The sequence below is a fragment of the Dendrobates tinctorius genome, unplaced genomic scaffold, assembly GCF_039654945.1.
Source record: "Dendrobates tinctorius isolate UK_male_01 unplaced genomic scaffold, ASM3965494v1 ptg000107l, whole genome shotgun sequence".
NCBI lineage: Eukaryota > Metazoa > Chordata > Amphibia > Anura > Dendrobatidae > Dendrobates > Dendrobates tinctorius.
Window position 1 is genome coordinate 15,636,117 of NW_027361775.1, and position 16,025 is coordinate 15,652,141.

At 43.0% G+C, this 16,025-nt stretch overlaps 1 protein-coding gene across 2 annotated transcripts in view; it reads right to left on the bottom strand.

The window, feature by feature from the left end:
• Positions 1-15,076, bottom strand: part of KBTBD11 (kelch repeat and BTB domain containing 11) — a 74,136-nt gene extending 59,060 nt beyond the window's left edge. For both annotated transcript variants that reach the window (XM_073589184.1, XM_073589185.1), the window contains exon 1: positions 14,554-15,076. The gene's annotated coding sequence lies outside the window, so the exon portion shown is untranslated. The remainder of the gene's footprint in view (positions 1-14,553) is intronic.
• Between the last annotated feature and the right edge of the window lie 949 nt (positions 15,077-16,025).

A 16,025-nucleotide genomic window follows, 5' to 3' on the forward strand; every position in this document is an offset into this window, starting at 1 on the left:
CACAGTACACACATAATATGCCAATACTCACAGCACAGTGCCACATTATAGATTTAATCTACCAATGATCAAAACACAGTGCCACATGTGTACATGTAATATGCCAATGCTCACAACACAGTGCCACAGTACACACGTAATCTACCAATGCTCACTGCACAGTGCCACAGTACACACATAATATACCAATACCCACAGCACAGTGCCACAGTACACACATAATATACCAATACTCACAGCACAGTGCCACAGTACACACATAATATGCCAATACTCACAGCACAGTGCCACAGTACACACATAATATACCAATACTCACAGCACAGTGCCACAGTACACACATAATATGCCAATACTCACTGCACAGTGCCACAGTACACACATAATATGCCAATACTCACTGCACAGTGCCACAGTACACACATAATATGCCAATACTCACAGCACAGTGCCACAGTACACACATAATATGCCAATACTCACAGCACAGTGCCACAGTACACACATAATATGCCAATACTCACTGCACAGTGCCACAGTACACACATAATATGCCAATACTCACAGCACAGTGCCACAGTACACACATAATATGCCAATACTCACTGCACAGTGCCACAGTACACACATAATATGCCAATACTCACTGCACAGTGCCACAGTACACACATAATATGCCAATACTCACTGCACAGTGCCACAGTACACACATAATATGCCAATACTCACAGCACAGTGCCACAGTACACACATAATATACCAATACTCACTGCACAGTGCCACAGTACACACATAATATACCAATACTCACAGCACAGTGCCACAATACACACATAATATACCAATGCTCACTGCACAGTGCCACAGTACACACATAATATACCAATACCCACAGCACAGTGCCACAGTACACACATAATATACCAATACTCACAGCACAGTGCCACAGTACACACATAATATACCAATACTCACAGCACAGTGCCACAGTACACACATAATATGCCAATACTCACAGCACAGTGCCACAGTACACACATAATATGCCAATACTCACTGCACAGTGCCACAGTACACACATAATATGCCAATACTCACTGCACAGTGCCACAGTACACACATAATATGCCAATACTCACAGCACAGTGCCACAGTACACACATAATATACCAATACTCACTGCACAGTGCCACAGTACACACATAATATACCAATACTCACAGCACAGTGCCACAGTACACACATAATATACCAATGCTCACTGCACAGTGCCACAGTACACACATAATATACCAATACCCACAGCACAGTGCCACAGTACACACATAATATACCAATACTCACAGCACAGTGCCACAGTACACACATAATATACCAATACTCACAGCACAGTGCCACAGTACACACATAATATGCCAATACTCACAGCACAGTGCCACAGTACACACATAATATGCCAATACTCACTGCACAGTGCCACAGTACACACATAATATGCCAATACTCACAGCACAGTGCCACAGTACACACATAATATACCAATACTCACAGCACAGTGCCACAGTACACACATAATATACCAATACTCACAGCACAGTGCCACAGTACACACATAATATACCAATACTCACAGCACAGTGCCACAGTACACACATAATATGCCAATACTCACAGCACAGTGCCACAGTACACACATATGCCAATACTCACAGCACAGTGCCACAGTACACACATAATATGCCAATACTCACTGCATAGTGCCACAGTACACACATAATATACCAATACTCACAGCACAGTGCCACAGTACATACATAATATGCCAATACTCACAGCACAGTGCCACAGTACACACATATGCCAATACTCACAGCACAGTGCCACAGTACACACATAATATACCAATACTCACAGCACAGTGCCACAGTACACACATAATATGCCAATACTCACAGCACAGTGCCACAGTACACACATAATATGCCAATACTCACAGCACAGTGCCACAGTACACACATAATATACCAATACTCACAGTACAGTGCCACAGTACACACATAATATGCCAATACTCACTGCACAGTGCCACAGTACACACATAATATACCAATACTCACAGCACAGTGCCACAGTACACACATAATATGCCAATACTCACAGCACAGTGCCACAGTACACACATAATATACCAATACTCACAGCACAGTGCCACAGTACACACATAATATGCCAATACTCACAGCACAGTGCCACAGTACACACATAATATGCCAATACTCACTGTACAGTGCCACATTATACATGTAATATGCCAATACTCACAGCACAGTGCCACAGTACACACATAATATACCAAAACCCACAGCACAGTGCCACAGTACACACATAATATACCAATACTCACAGCACAGTGCCACAGTACACACATAATATACCAATACTCACAGCACAGTGCCAAAGTACACACATAATATGCCAATACTCACTGCACAGTGCCACAGTACACACATAATATGCCAATACTCACTGCACAGTGCCACAGTACACACATAATATGCCAATACTCACTGCACAGTGCCACAGTACACACATAATATGCCAATACTCACAGCACAGTGCCACAGTACACACATAATATACCAATACTCACTGCACAGTGCCACAGTACACACATAATATACCAATACTCACAGCACAGTGCCACAGTACACACATAATATACCAATGCTCACTGCACAGTGCCACAGTACACACATAATATACCAATACCCACAGCACAGTGCCACAGTACACACATAATATACCAATACTCACAGCACAGTGCCACAGTACACACATAATATACCAATACTCACAGCACAGTGCCACAGTACACACATAATATGCCAATACTCACAGCACAGTGCCACAGTACACACATAATATGCCAATACTCACTGCACAGTGCCACAGTACACACATAATATGCCAATACTCACAGCACAGTGCCACAGTACACACATAATATGCCAATACTCACAGCACAGTGCCACAGTACACACATAATATACCAATACTCACAGCACAGTGCCACAGTACACACATAATATGCCAATACTCACAGCACAGTGCCACAGTACACACATAATATGCCAATACTCACAGCACAGTGCCACAGTACACACATAATCTACCAATGCTCACAGCACAGTGCCACAGTACACACATAATATACCAATACTCACAGCACAGTGCCACAGTACACACATAATATGCCAATACTCACAGCACAGTGCCACAGTACACACATAATATGCCAATGCTCACAGCACAGTGCCACAGTACACACATAATATACCAATACTCACAGCACAGTGCCACAGTACACACATAATATGCCAATACTCACTGCACAGTGCCACAGTACACACATAATATGCCAATACTCACAGCACAGTGCCACAGTACACACATAATCTACCAATGCTCACAGCACAGTGCCACAGTACACACATAATATACCAATACTCACAGCACAGTGCCACAGTACACACATAATATGCCAATACTCACAGCACAGTGCCACAGTACACACATAATATACCAATACCCACAGCACAGTGCCACAGTACACACATAATATGCCAATACTCACAGCACAGTGCCACAGTACACACATAATATGCCAATACTCACAGCACAGTGCCACAGTACACACATAATATACCAATACTCACAGCACAGTGCCACAGTACACACATAATATGCCAATACTCACTGCACAGTGCCACAGTACACACATAATATGCCAATACTCACAGCACAGTGCCACAGTACACACATAATCTACCAATGCTCACAGCACAGTGCCACAGTACACACATAATATACCAATACTCACAGCACAGTGCCACAGTACACACATAATATGCCAATACTCACAGCACAGTGCCACAGTACACACATAATATACCAATACCCACAGCACAGTGCCACAGTACACACATAATATGCCAATACTCACAGCACAGTGCCACAGTACACACATAATATACCAATACTCACAGCACAGTGCCACAGTACACACATAATATGCCAATACTCACTGCACAGTGCCACAGTACACACATAATATGCCAATACTCACAGCACAGTGCCACATTATACATTTAATCTACCAATGATCAAAACACAGTGCCACATGTGTACATGTAATATGCCAATGCTCACAACACACTGCCACATTATACATGTATTATACCAATGCTCACAGCACAGTGCCACATTATAAATGTAATATGCCAATACTCACAGCACAGTGCCACAGTACACACATAATATGCCAATGCTCACAGCACAGTGCCACAGTACACACATAATATGCCAATACTCACAGCACAGTGCCACAGTACACACATAATATGCCAATACTCACAGCACAGTGCCACAGTACACACATAATATGCCAATGCTCACAGCACAGTGCCACAGTACACACATAATATGCCAATACTCACAGCACAGTGCCACAGTACACACATAATATGCCAATACTCACAGCACAGTGCCACATTATAGATTTAATCTACCAATGATCAAAACACAGTGCCACATGTGTACATGTAATATGTCAATGCTCACAACACAGTGCCACAGTACACACGTAATCTACCAATGCTCACTGCATAGTGCCACAGTACACACATAATATACCAATGCTCACAGCACAGTGCCAAAGTACACACATAATAAACCAATGCTCACAGCACAGTGCCACAGTGTACACATAATATACCAATACCCACTGCACAGTGCCACAGTACACACATAATATGCCAATACCAACAGCACAGTGCCACAGTAAACACAAAATATGCCAATACTCACAGCACAGTGTCACAGTACACACAAAATATGCCAATACTCACAGCACAGTGCCACAGTACACACATAATATACCAATACTCACAGCACAGTGCCACAGTACACACATAATATGCCAATACTCACAGCACAGTGCCACAGTACACACATATGCCAATACTCACAGCACAGTACACACATAATATGCCAATACTCACTGCACAGTGCCACAGTACACACATAATATACCAATACTCACAGCACAGTGCCACAGTACACACATAATATGCCAATACTCACAGCACAGTGCCACAGTACACACATATGCCAATACTCACAGCACAGTGCCACAGTACACACATAATATACCAATACTCACAGCACAGTGCCACAGTACACACATAATATGCCAATACTCACAGCACAGTGCCACAGTACACACATAATATGCCAATACTCACTGTACAGTGCCACATTATACATGTAATATGCCAATACTCACAGCACAGTGCCACAGTACACACATAATATACCAATACCCACAGCACAGTGCCACAGTACACACATAATATGCCAATACTCACAGCACAGTGCCACAGTGCACACATAATATGCCAATACTCACTGCACAGTGCCACAGTACACACATAATACACCAATACTCACAGCACAGTGCCACAGTACACACATAATATACCAATACTCACAGCACAGTGCCACAGTACACACATAATATGCCAATACTCACAGCACAGTGCCACAGTACACACATAATATACCAATACTCACAGCACAGTGCCACAGTACACACATAATATACCAATACTCACAGCACAGTGCCACATTATAGATTTAATCTACCAATGATCAAAACACAGTGCCACATGTGTACATGTAATATGCCAATGCTCACAACACAGTGCCACAGTACACACGTAATCTACCAATGCTCACTGCACAGTGCCACAGTACACACATAATATACCAATGCTCACAGCACAGTGCCACAGTACACACATAATATACCAATGCTCACAGCACAGTGCCACAGTATACACATAATATACCAATACCCACTGCACAGTGCCACAGTACACACATAATATGCCAATACCAACAGCACAGTGCCACAGTACACACAAAATATGCCAATACTCACAGCACAGTGCCACAGTACACACAAAATATGCCAATACTCACAGCACAGTGCCACAGTACACACATAATATACCAATACTCACAGCACAGTGCCACAGTACACACATAATATGCCAATACTCACAGCACAGTGCCACAGTACACACATAATATGCCAATACTCACAGCACAGTGCCACAGTACACACATATGCCAATACTCACAGCACAGTGCCACAGTACACACATAATATACCAATACTCACAGCACAGTGCCACAGTACACACATAATATGCCAATACTCACAGCACAGTGCCACAGTACACACATATGCCAATACTCACAGCACAGTGCCACAGTACACACATAATATGCCAATACTCACTGCACAGTGCCACAGTACACACATAATATACCAATACTCACAGCACAGTGCCACAGTACACACATAATATGCCAATACTCACAGCACAGTGCCACAGTACACACATAATATACCAATACTCACAGCACAGTGCCACAGTACACACATAATATACCAATACTCACAGCACAGTGCCACAGTACACACATAATATGCCAATACTCACAGCACAGTGCCACAGTACACACATAATATGCCAATACTCACTGTACAGTGCCACATTATACATGTAATATGCCAATACTCACAGCACAGTGCCACAGTACACACATAATATACCAATACTCACAGCACAGTGCCACAGTACACACATAATATACCAATACTCACAGCACAGTGCCACAGTACACACATAATATGCCAATACTCACAGCACAGTGCCACAGTACACACATAATATACCAATACCCACAGCACAGTGCCACAGTACACACATAATATACCAATACTCACTGCACAGTGCCACAGTACACACATAATATACCAATACTCACAGCACAGTGCCACAGTACACACATAATATGCCAATACTGACAGCACAGTGCCACATTATAGATTTAATCTACCAATGATCAAAACACAGTGCCACATGTGTACATGTAATATGCCAATGCTCACAACACAGTGCCACAGTACACACGTAATCTACCAATGCTCACTGCACAGTGCCACAGTACACACATAATATACCAATGCTCACAGCACAGTGCCACAGTACACACATAATATACCAATGCTCACAGCACAGTGCCACAGTATACACATAATATACCAATACCCACTGCACAGTGCCACAGTACACACATAATATGCCAATACCAACAGCACAGTGCCACAGTACACACAAAATATGCCAATACTCACAGCACAGTGCCACAGTACACACATAATATACCAATACTCACAGCACAGTGCCACAGTACACACATAATATGCCAATACTCACAGCACAGTGCCACATTATAGATTTAATCTACCAATGATCAAAACACAGTGCCACATGTGTACATGTAATATGCCAATGCTCACAACACAGTGCCACAGTACACACGTAATCTACCAATGCTCACTGCACAGTGCCACTGTACACACATAATATGCCAATACTCACAGCACAGTGCCACAGTACACACATAATATGCCAATACTCACAGCACAGTGCCACAGTACACACATAATATACCAATACTCACAGCACAGTGCCACAGTACACACATAATATGCCAATACTCACTGCACAGTGCCGCAGTACACACATAATATGCCAATACTCACAGCACAGTGCCACAGTACACACATAATATGCCAATACTCACAGCACAGTGCCACAGTACACACATAATATGCCAATACTCACTGTACAGTGCCACATTATACATGTAATATGCCAATACTCACAGCACAGTGCCACAGTACACACATAATATACCAATACTCACAGCACAGTGCCACAGTACACACATAATATGCCAATACTCACAGCACAGTGCCACAGTACACACATAATATGCCAATACTCACTGCACAGTGCCACAGTACACACATAATATACCAATACTCACAGCACAGTGCCACAGTACACATATAATATACCAATACTCACAGCACAGTGCCACAGTACACACATAATATGCCAATACTCACAGCACAGTACCACAGTACACAAATAATATGCCAATGCTCACTGCACAGTGCCACAGTACACACATAATATACCAATACTCACAGCACAGTGCCACAGTACACACATAATATACCAATACTCACAGCACAGTGCCACAGTACACACATAATATGCCAATACTCACTGCACAGTGCCACAGTACACACATAATATACCAATACTCACAGCACAGTGCCACAGTACACACATAATATGCCAATACTCACAGCACAGTGCCACAGTACACACATAATATGCCAATACTCACAGCACAGTGCCACATTATAGATTTAATCTACCAATGATCAAAACACAGTGCCACATGTGTACATGTAATATGCCAATGCTCACAACACAGTGCCACAGTACACACATAATATACCAATGTTCACAGCACAGTGCCACAGTACACACATAATATACCAATACTCACAGCACAGTGCCACAGTACACACATAATATACCAATACTCACAGCACAGTGCCACAGTACACACATAATATACCAATACTCACAGCACAGTGCCACAGTACACACATAATATACCAATACTCACAGCACAGTGCCACAGTACACACATAATATACCAATACTCACAGCACAGTGCCACAGTACACACATAATATACCAATACTCACAGCACAGTGCCACAGTACACACATAATATGCCAATACTCACTGCACAGTGCCACAGTACACACATAATATACCAATACTCACAGCACAGTGCCACAGTACACACATAATATGCCAATACTCACAGCACAGTGCCACAGTACACACATAATATGCCAATACTCACAGCACAGTGCCACATTATAGATTTAATCTACCAATGATCAAAACACAGTGCCACATGTGTACATGTAATATGCCAATGCTCACAACACAGTGCCACAGTATACACATAATATACCAATGCTCACAGCACAGTGCCACAGTACACACATAATATACCAATGCTCACAGCACAGTGCCACAGTATACACATAATATACCAATACCCACTGCACAGTGCCACAGTACACACATAATATACCAATACTCACAGCACAGTGCCACAGTACACACATAATATGCCAATACCAACAGCACAGTGCCACAGTACACACAAAATATGCCAATACTCACAGCACAGTGCCACAGTACACACAAAATATGCCAATACTCACAGCACAGTGCCACAGTACACACATAATATACCAATACTCACAGCACAGTGCCACAGTACACACATAATATGCCAATACTCACTGCACAGTGCCACAGTACACACATAATATACCAATACTCACAGCACAGTGCCACAGTACACACATAATATACCAATACTCACAGCACAGTGCCACAGTACACACATAATATGCCAATACTCACAGCACAGTGCCACAGTACACACATAATATGCCAATACTCACAGCACAGTGCCACAGTACACACATATGCCAATACTCACAGCACAGTGCCACAGTACACACATAATATACCAATACTCACAGCACAGTGCCACAGTACACACATAATATGCCAATACTCACAGCACAGTGCCACAGTACACACATATGCCAATACTCACAGCACAGTGCCACAGTACACACATAATATGCCAATACTCACTGCACAGTGCCACAGTACACACATAATATACCAATACTCACAGCACAGTGCCACAGTACACACATAATATGCCAATACTCACAGCACAGTGCCACAGTACACACATAATATACCAATACTCACAGCACAGTGCCACAGTACACACATAATATACCAATACTCACAGCACAGTGCCACAGTACACACATAATATGCCAATACTCACAGCACAGTGCCACAGTACACACATAATATGCCAATACTCACTGTACAGTGCCACATTATACATGTAATATGCCAATACTCACAGCACAGTGCCACAGTACACACATAATATACCAATACTCACAGCACAGTGCCACAGTACACACATAATATACCAATACTCACAGCACAGTGCCACAGTACACACATAATATGCCAATACTCACAGCACAGTGCCACAGTACACACATAATATACCAATACCCACAGCACAGTGCCACAGTACACACATAATATACCAATACTCACTGCACAGTGCCACAGTACACACATAATATACCAATACTCACAGCACAGTGCCACAGTACACACATAATATGCCAATACTGACAGCACAGTGCCACATTATAGATTTAATCTACCAATGATCAAAACACAGTGCCACATGTGTACATGTAATATGCCAATGCTCACAACACAGTGCCACAGTACACACGTAATCTACCAATGCTCACTGCACAGTGCCACAGTACACACATAATATACCAATGCTCACAGCACAGTGCCACAGTACACACATAATATACCAATGCTCACAGCACAGTGCCACAGTATACACATAATATACCAATACCCACTGCACAGTGCCACAGTACACACATAATATGCCAATACCAACAGCACAGTGCCACAGTACACACAAAATATGCCAATACTCACAGCACAGTGCCACAGTACACACAAAATATGCCAATACTCACAGCACAGTGCCACAGTACACACATAATATACCAATACTCACAGCACAGTGCCACAGTACACACATAATATGCCAATACTCACAGCACAGTGCCACATTATAGATTTAATCTACCAATGATCAAAACACAGTGCCACATGTGTACATGTAATATGCCAATGCTCACAACACAGTGCCACAGTACACACGTAATCTACCAATGCTCACTGCACAGTGCCACTGTACACACATAATATGCCAATACTCACAGCACAGTGCCACAGTACACACATAATATGCCAATACTCACAGCACAGTGCCACAGTACACACATAATATACCAATACTCACAGCACAGTGCCACAGTACACACATAATATGCCAATACTCACTGCACAGTGCCGCAGTACACACATAATATGCCAATACTCACAGCACAGTGCCACAGTACACACATAATATGCCAATACTCACAGCACAGTGCCACAGTACACACATAATATGCCAATACTCACTGTACAGTGCCACATTATACATGTAATATGCCAATACTCACAGCACAGTGCCACAGTACACACATAATATACCAATACTCACAGCACAGTGCCACAGTACACACATAATATGCCAATACTCACAGCACAGTGCCACAGTACACACATAATATGCCAATACTCACTGCACAGTGCCACAGTACACACATAATATACCAATACTCACAGCACAGTGCCACAGTACACACATAATATGCCAATACTCACAGCACAGTGCCACAGTACACAAATAATATGCCAATGCTCACTGCACAGTGCCACAGTACACACATAATATACCAATACTCACAGCACAGTGCCACAGTACACACATAATATACCAATACTCACAGCACAGTGCCACAGTACACACATAATATGCCAATACTCACTGCACAGTGCCACAGTACACACATAATATACCAATACTCACAGCACAGTGCCACAGTACACACATAATATGCCAATACTCACAGCACAGTGCCACAGTACACACATAATATGCCAATACTCACAGCACAGTGCCACATTATAGATTTAATCTACCAATGATCAAAACACAGTGCCACATGTGTACATGTAATATGCCAATGCTCACAACACAGTGCCACAGTACACACATAATATACCAATACTCACAGCACAGTGCCACAGTACACACATAATATATCAATACTCACAGCACAGTGCCACAGTACACACATAATATACCAATACTCACAGCACAGTGCCACAGTACACACATAATATACCAATACTCACAGCACAGTGCCACAGTACACACATAATATACCAATACTCACAGCACAGTGCCACAGTACACACATAATATACCAATACTCACAGCACAGTGCCACAGTACACACATAATATGCCAATACTCACTGCACAGTGCCACAGTACACACATAATATACCAATACTCACAGCACAGTGCCACAGTACACACATAATATGCCAATACTCACAGCACAGTGCCACAGTACACACATAATATGCCAATACTCACAGCACAGTGCCACATTATAGATTTAATCTACCAATGATCAAAACACAGTGCCACATGTGTACATGTAATATGCCAATGCTCACAACACAGTGCCACAGTACACACATAATATACCAATGCTCACAGCACAGTGCCACAGTACACACATAATATACCAATACCCACAGCACAGTGCCACAGTACACACATAATATACCAATACTCACAGCACATTGCCATAGTACACACATAATATGCCAATACCAACAGCACAGTGCCACAGTACACACAAAATATGCCAATACTCACAGCACAGTGCCACAGTACACACATAATATACCAATACTCACAGCACAGTGCCACAGTACACACATAATATACCAATACTCACAGTACAGTGCCACAGTACACACATAATATGCCAATACTCACAGCACAGTGCCACATTATAGATTTAATCTACCAATGATCAAAACACAGTGCCACATGTGTACATGTAATATGCCAATGCTCACAACACAGTGCCACAGTACACACATAATATGCCAATGCTCACAGCACAGTGCCACAGTACACACATAATATACCAATGCTCACAGCACAGTGCCACAGTACACACATAATATACCAATACTCACTGCACAGTGCCACAGTACACACATAATATACCAATACTCACAGCACAGTGCCACAGTACACACATAATATACCAATACTCACAGCACAGTTCCACAGTACACACATAATATACCAATACTCACAGCACAGTGCCACATTATAGATTTAATCTACCAATGATCAAAACACAGTGCCACATGTGTACATGTAATATGCCAATACCCACAGCACAGTGCCACAGTACACACAAAATATGCCAATACTCACAGCACAGTGCCACAGTACACACATAATATACCAATACTCACAGCACAGTGCCACAGTACACACATAATATACCAATACTCACAGCACAGTGCCACAGTACACACATAATATACCAATACTCACAGCACAGTGCCACAGTACACACATAATATACCAATACTCACAGCACAGTGCCACAGTACACACATAATATACCAATACTCACAGCACAGTGCCACAGTACACACATCATATGGCAATACCCACTGCACAGTGCCACAGTACACACATCATATGGCAATACCCACTGCACAGTGCCACAGTACACACATAATATACCAATGCTCACTGCACAGTGCCACAGTACACACATAATATACCAATACCCACAGCACAGTGCCACAGTACACACATAATATGCCAATGCTCACAGCACAGTGCCACAGTACACACATAATATACCAATACTCACAGCACAGTGCCACAGTACACACATAATATGCCAATACTCACAGCACAGTGCCACAGTACACACATAATATGCCAATACTCACAGCACAGTGCCACAGTACACACATAATATACCAATACTCACAGCACAGTGCCACAGTACACACATAATATGCCAATACTCACAGCACAGTGCCACAGTACACACATAATATGCCAATACTCACAGCACAGTGCCACAGTACACACATAATATACCAATACTCACAGCACAGTGCCACAGTACACACATAATATACCAATACTCACAGCACAGTGCCACAGTACACACATATGCCAATACTCACAGCACAGTGCCACAGTACACACATAATATACCAATACTCACAGCACAGTGCCACAGTACACACATATGCCAATACTCACAGCACAGTGCCACAGTACACACATAATATGCCAATGCTCACAGCACAGTGCCACAGTACACACATAATATACCAATACTCACAGCACAGTGCCACAGTACACACATAATATACCAATACTCACAGCACAGTGCCACAGTACACACATAATATACCAATACTCACAGCACAGTGCCACAGTACACACATAATATGCCAATACTCACAGCACAGTGCCACAGTACACACATAATATACCAATACTCACAGCACAGTGCCACAGTACACACATAATATACCAATACTCACAGCACAGTGCCACAGTACACACATAATATGCCAATACTCACAGCACAGTGCCACATTTCATATGTTTACATACCAGGGATTACATGCAGACAAAAGAGAATAACCATGTCGCTTCATTTCCAGCTGAGTGCCATGCACACAGCAACAGTATGCAGAGCCTCCTCACATATGTGTACAGTAATCCACACAATACATTATATACTGTCTGTAATGAATACCATATATAACTCATAGATCCCACCTCCTTCATGCACACATATCACAGGGTACCCTGCCCATGTTGGTATGTACAGAGTGGCATTACCGACCCATCATGTATCAGACAGCAACAAATGGCTGCAGTAGGTGGATGTGCCATCACCAGCTCCACTGCCCACATGGATGACTCTGCTCTTTCTCACCTTTTCCTCTTCACAGTCCTGCAGGATGGCATCAGAAGAAGCAGCTGTGCCCCTTGTAGCTGTGGAGCTCCTGGTTAGATGAGATCAGTCTTGTGGATCCCCATTCCTCTAATTCCCCACCTCCTCTCTGCTGCATGGAGCAGTGGATGCCTCCCCTCCCTCCAGTGAGATTACAGTAATGACAGACCATGAGATCCCCTCCTAGTCTTTGTCTTCACAATGCAGGACGCCCCAGTGCAGATCCCAATCAGGAGGATTATGGCAGCAGCATCTCAGGAAGCTGTCAGCAGGCTGCCAGGCTCCTGATCAGTGTGCACTGTGCAAGGTTGGGGCACAGCACTGGGCACACATGCAGATCTGTGCAACCCCATGTAGCTGGGCTTGAGCCTGCCTTGTGTTACTAGATGCCCACAATGAGCGAGCATGCTATGCCAGCTTGTCTAGTAACTGCTGGGCACTATTCTCCCCATCTCACTAGGGCTACAGGGGGCGCTGCTGAGGTCATAGGAGGTGGGAGAAGGGGCTACTGCTTTCAGTAGTCTCTAATGCAGAATGCATCCAGGACAGTCACTGCCTATGATATCCTGCTCAGGAAGCACAGACATGGGAAACACCTGTATAAGAACACACAGTACATGGTGCTGGGGAATAAGGAAGGGTTAACAGGCTGGAAACATATCGGGGTCATTGCATGTTCAAATAGTGTAGGTTAGTTATGTGGAAAACCCAATATAGTGATTGAAAAGCAAGTAAGCTATCAGTGGAGAAACTCTTGTGAGGGACAAATCTTCATTTGAATGTACATTATGAGCTAGTGGTCTAATGTAAGATTTCTTCCATCACATCCTCCTCAGGGAACAACTGTTTCCACGTTGGGGCCTATAAATTGTCCCGTAAAAGGATGGACCTCTTTATAGTCAATGGGCCCATGACTGGTGCGCTATAATGTGACCACAGAACTGGTCATTATATAACCGCATGCAGATCCGTCAGGTGCCATTGGGGTCTGTTCTGTCTTAAGGCTCATTCACACGTCAGTATTTGGTCAGTATTTTGCATCAGTGTTTGTATGCCAAAGCCAGGAATGGAACTTACCAAGAAAAAAATATAATTGAAAGACTGACTCCTGTTCCTTATTTTGGAGACATTCCTGGTTTTGGCATACAAATACTGATCAAAAATACTGATGTGTGAAAGAGGCCTTAGAGAGCAATGCGAATGAAGAAAGCAGGTCGAAAGATATTTGGTAAAACACTCTCCTAAGCATCAGGCGAACGAGAATCTTTCTTTAATGGCTGCGGTAAGTAGGGTAGGAACGCTTTTTTACTTTATAAGAGTGTTATAGCAGAATCGATGTTATCCACGTTGGCTAGTGGCACTGTTAATGATTGGTACATGTAGTTAAATAGGACCTTTCCCATGGTTTAGCATGATAAACTGGGCATATCATGGTGCTCCACCTTGCCTCACAC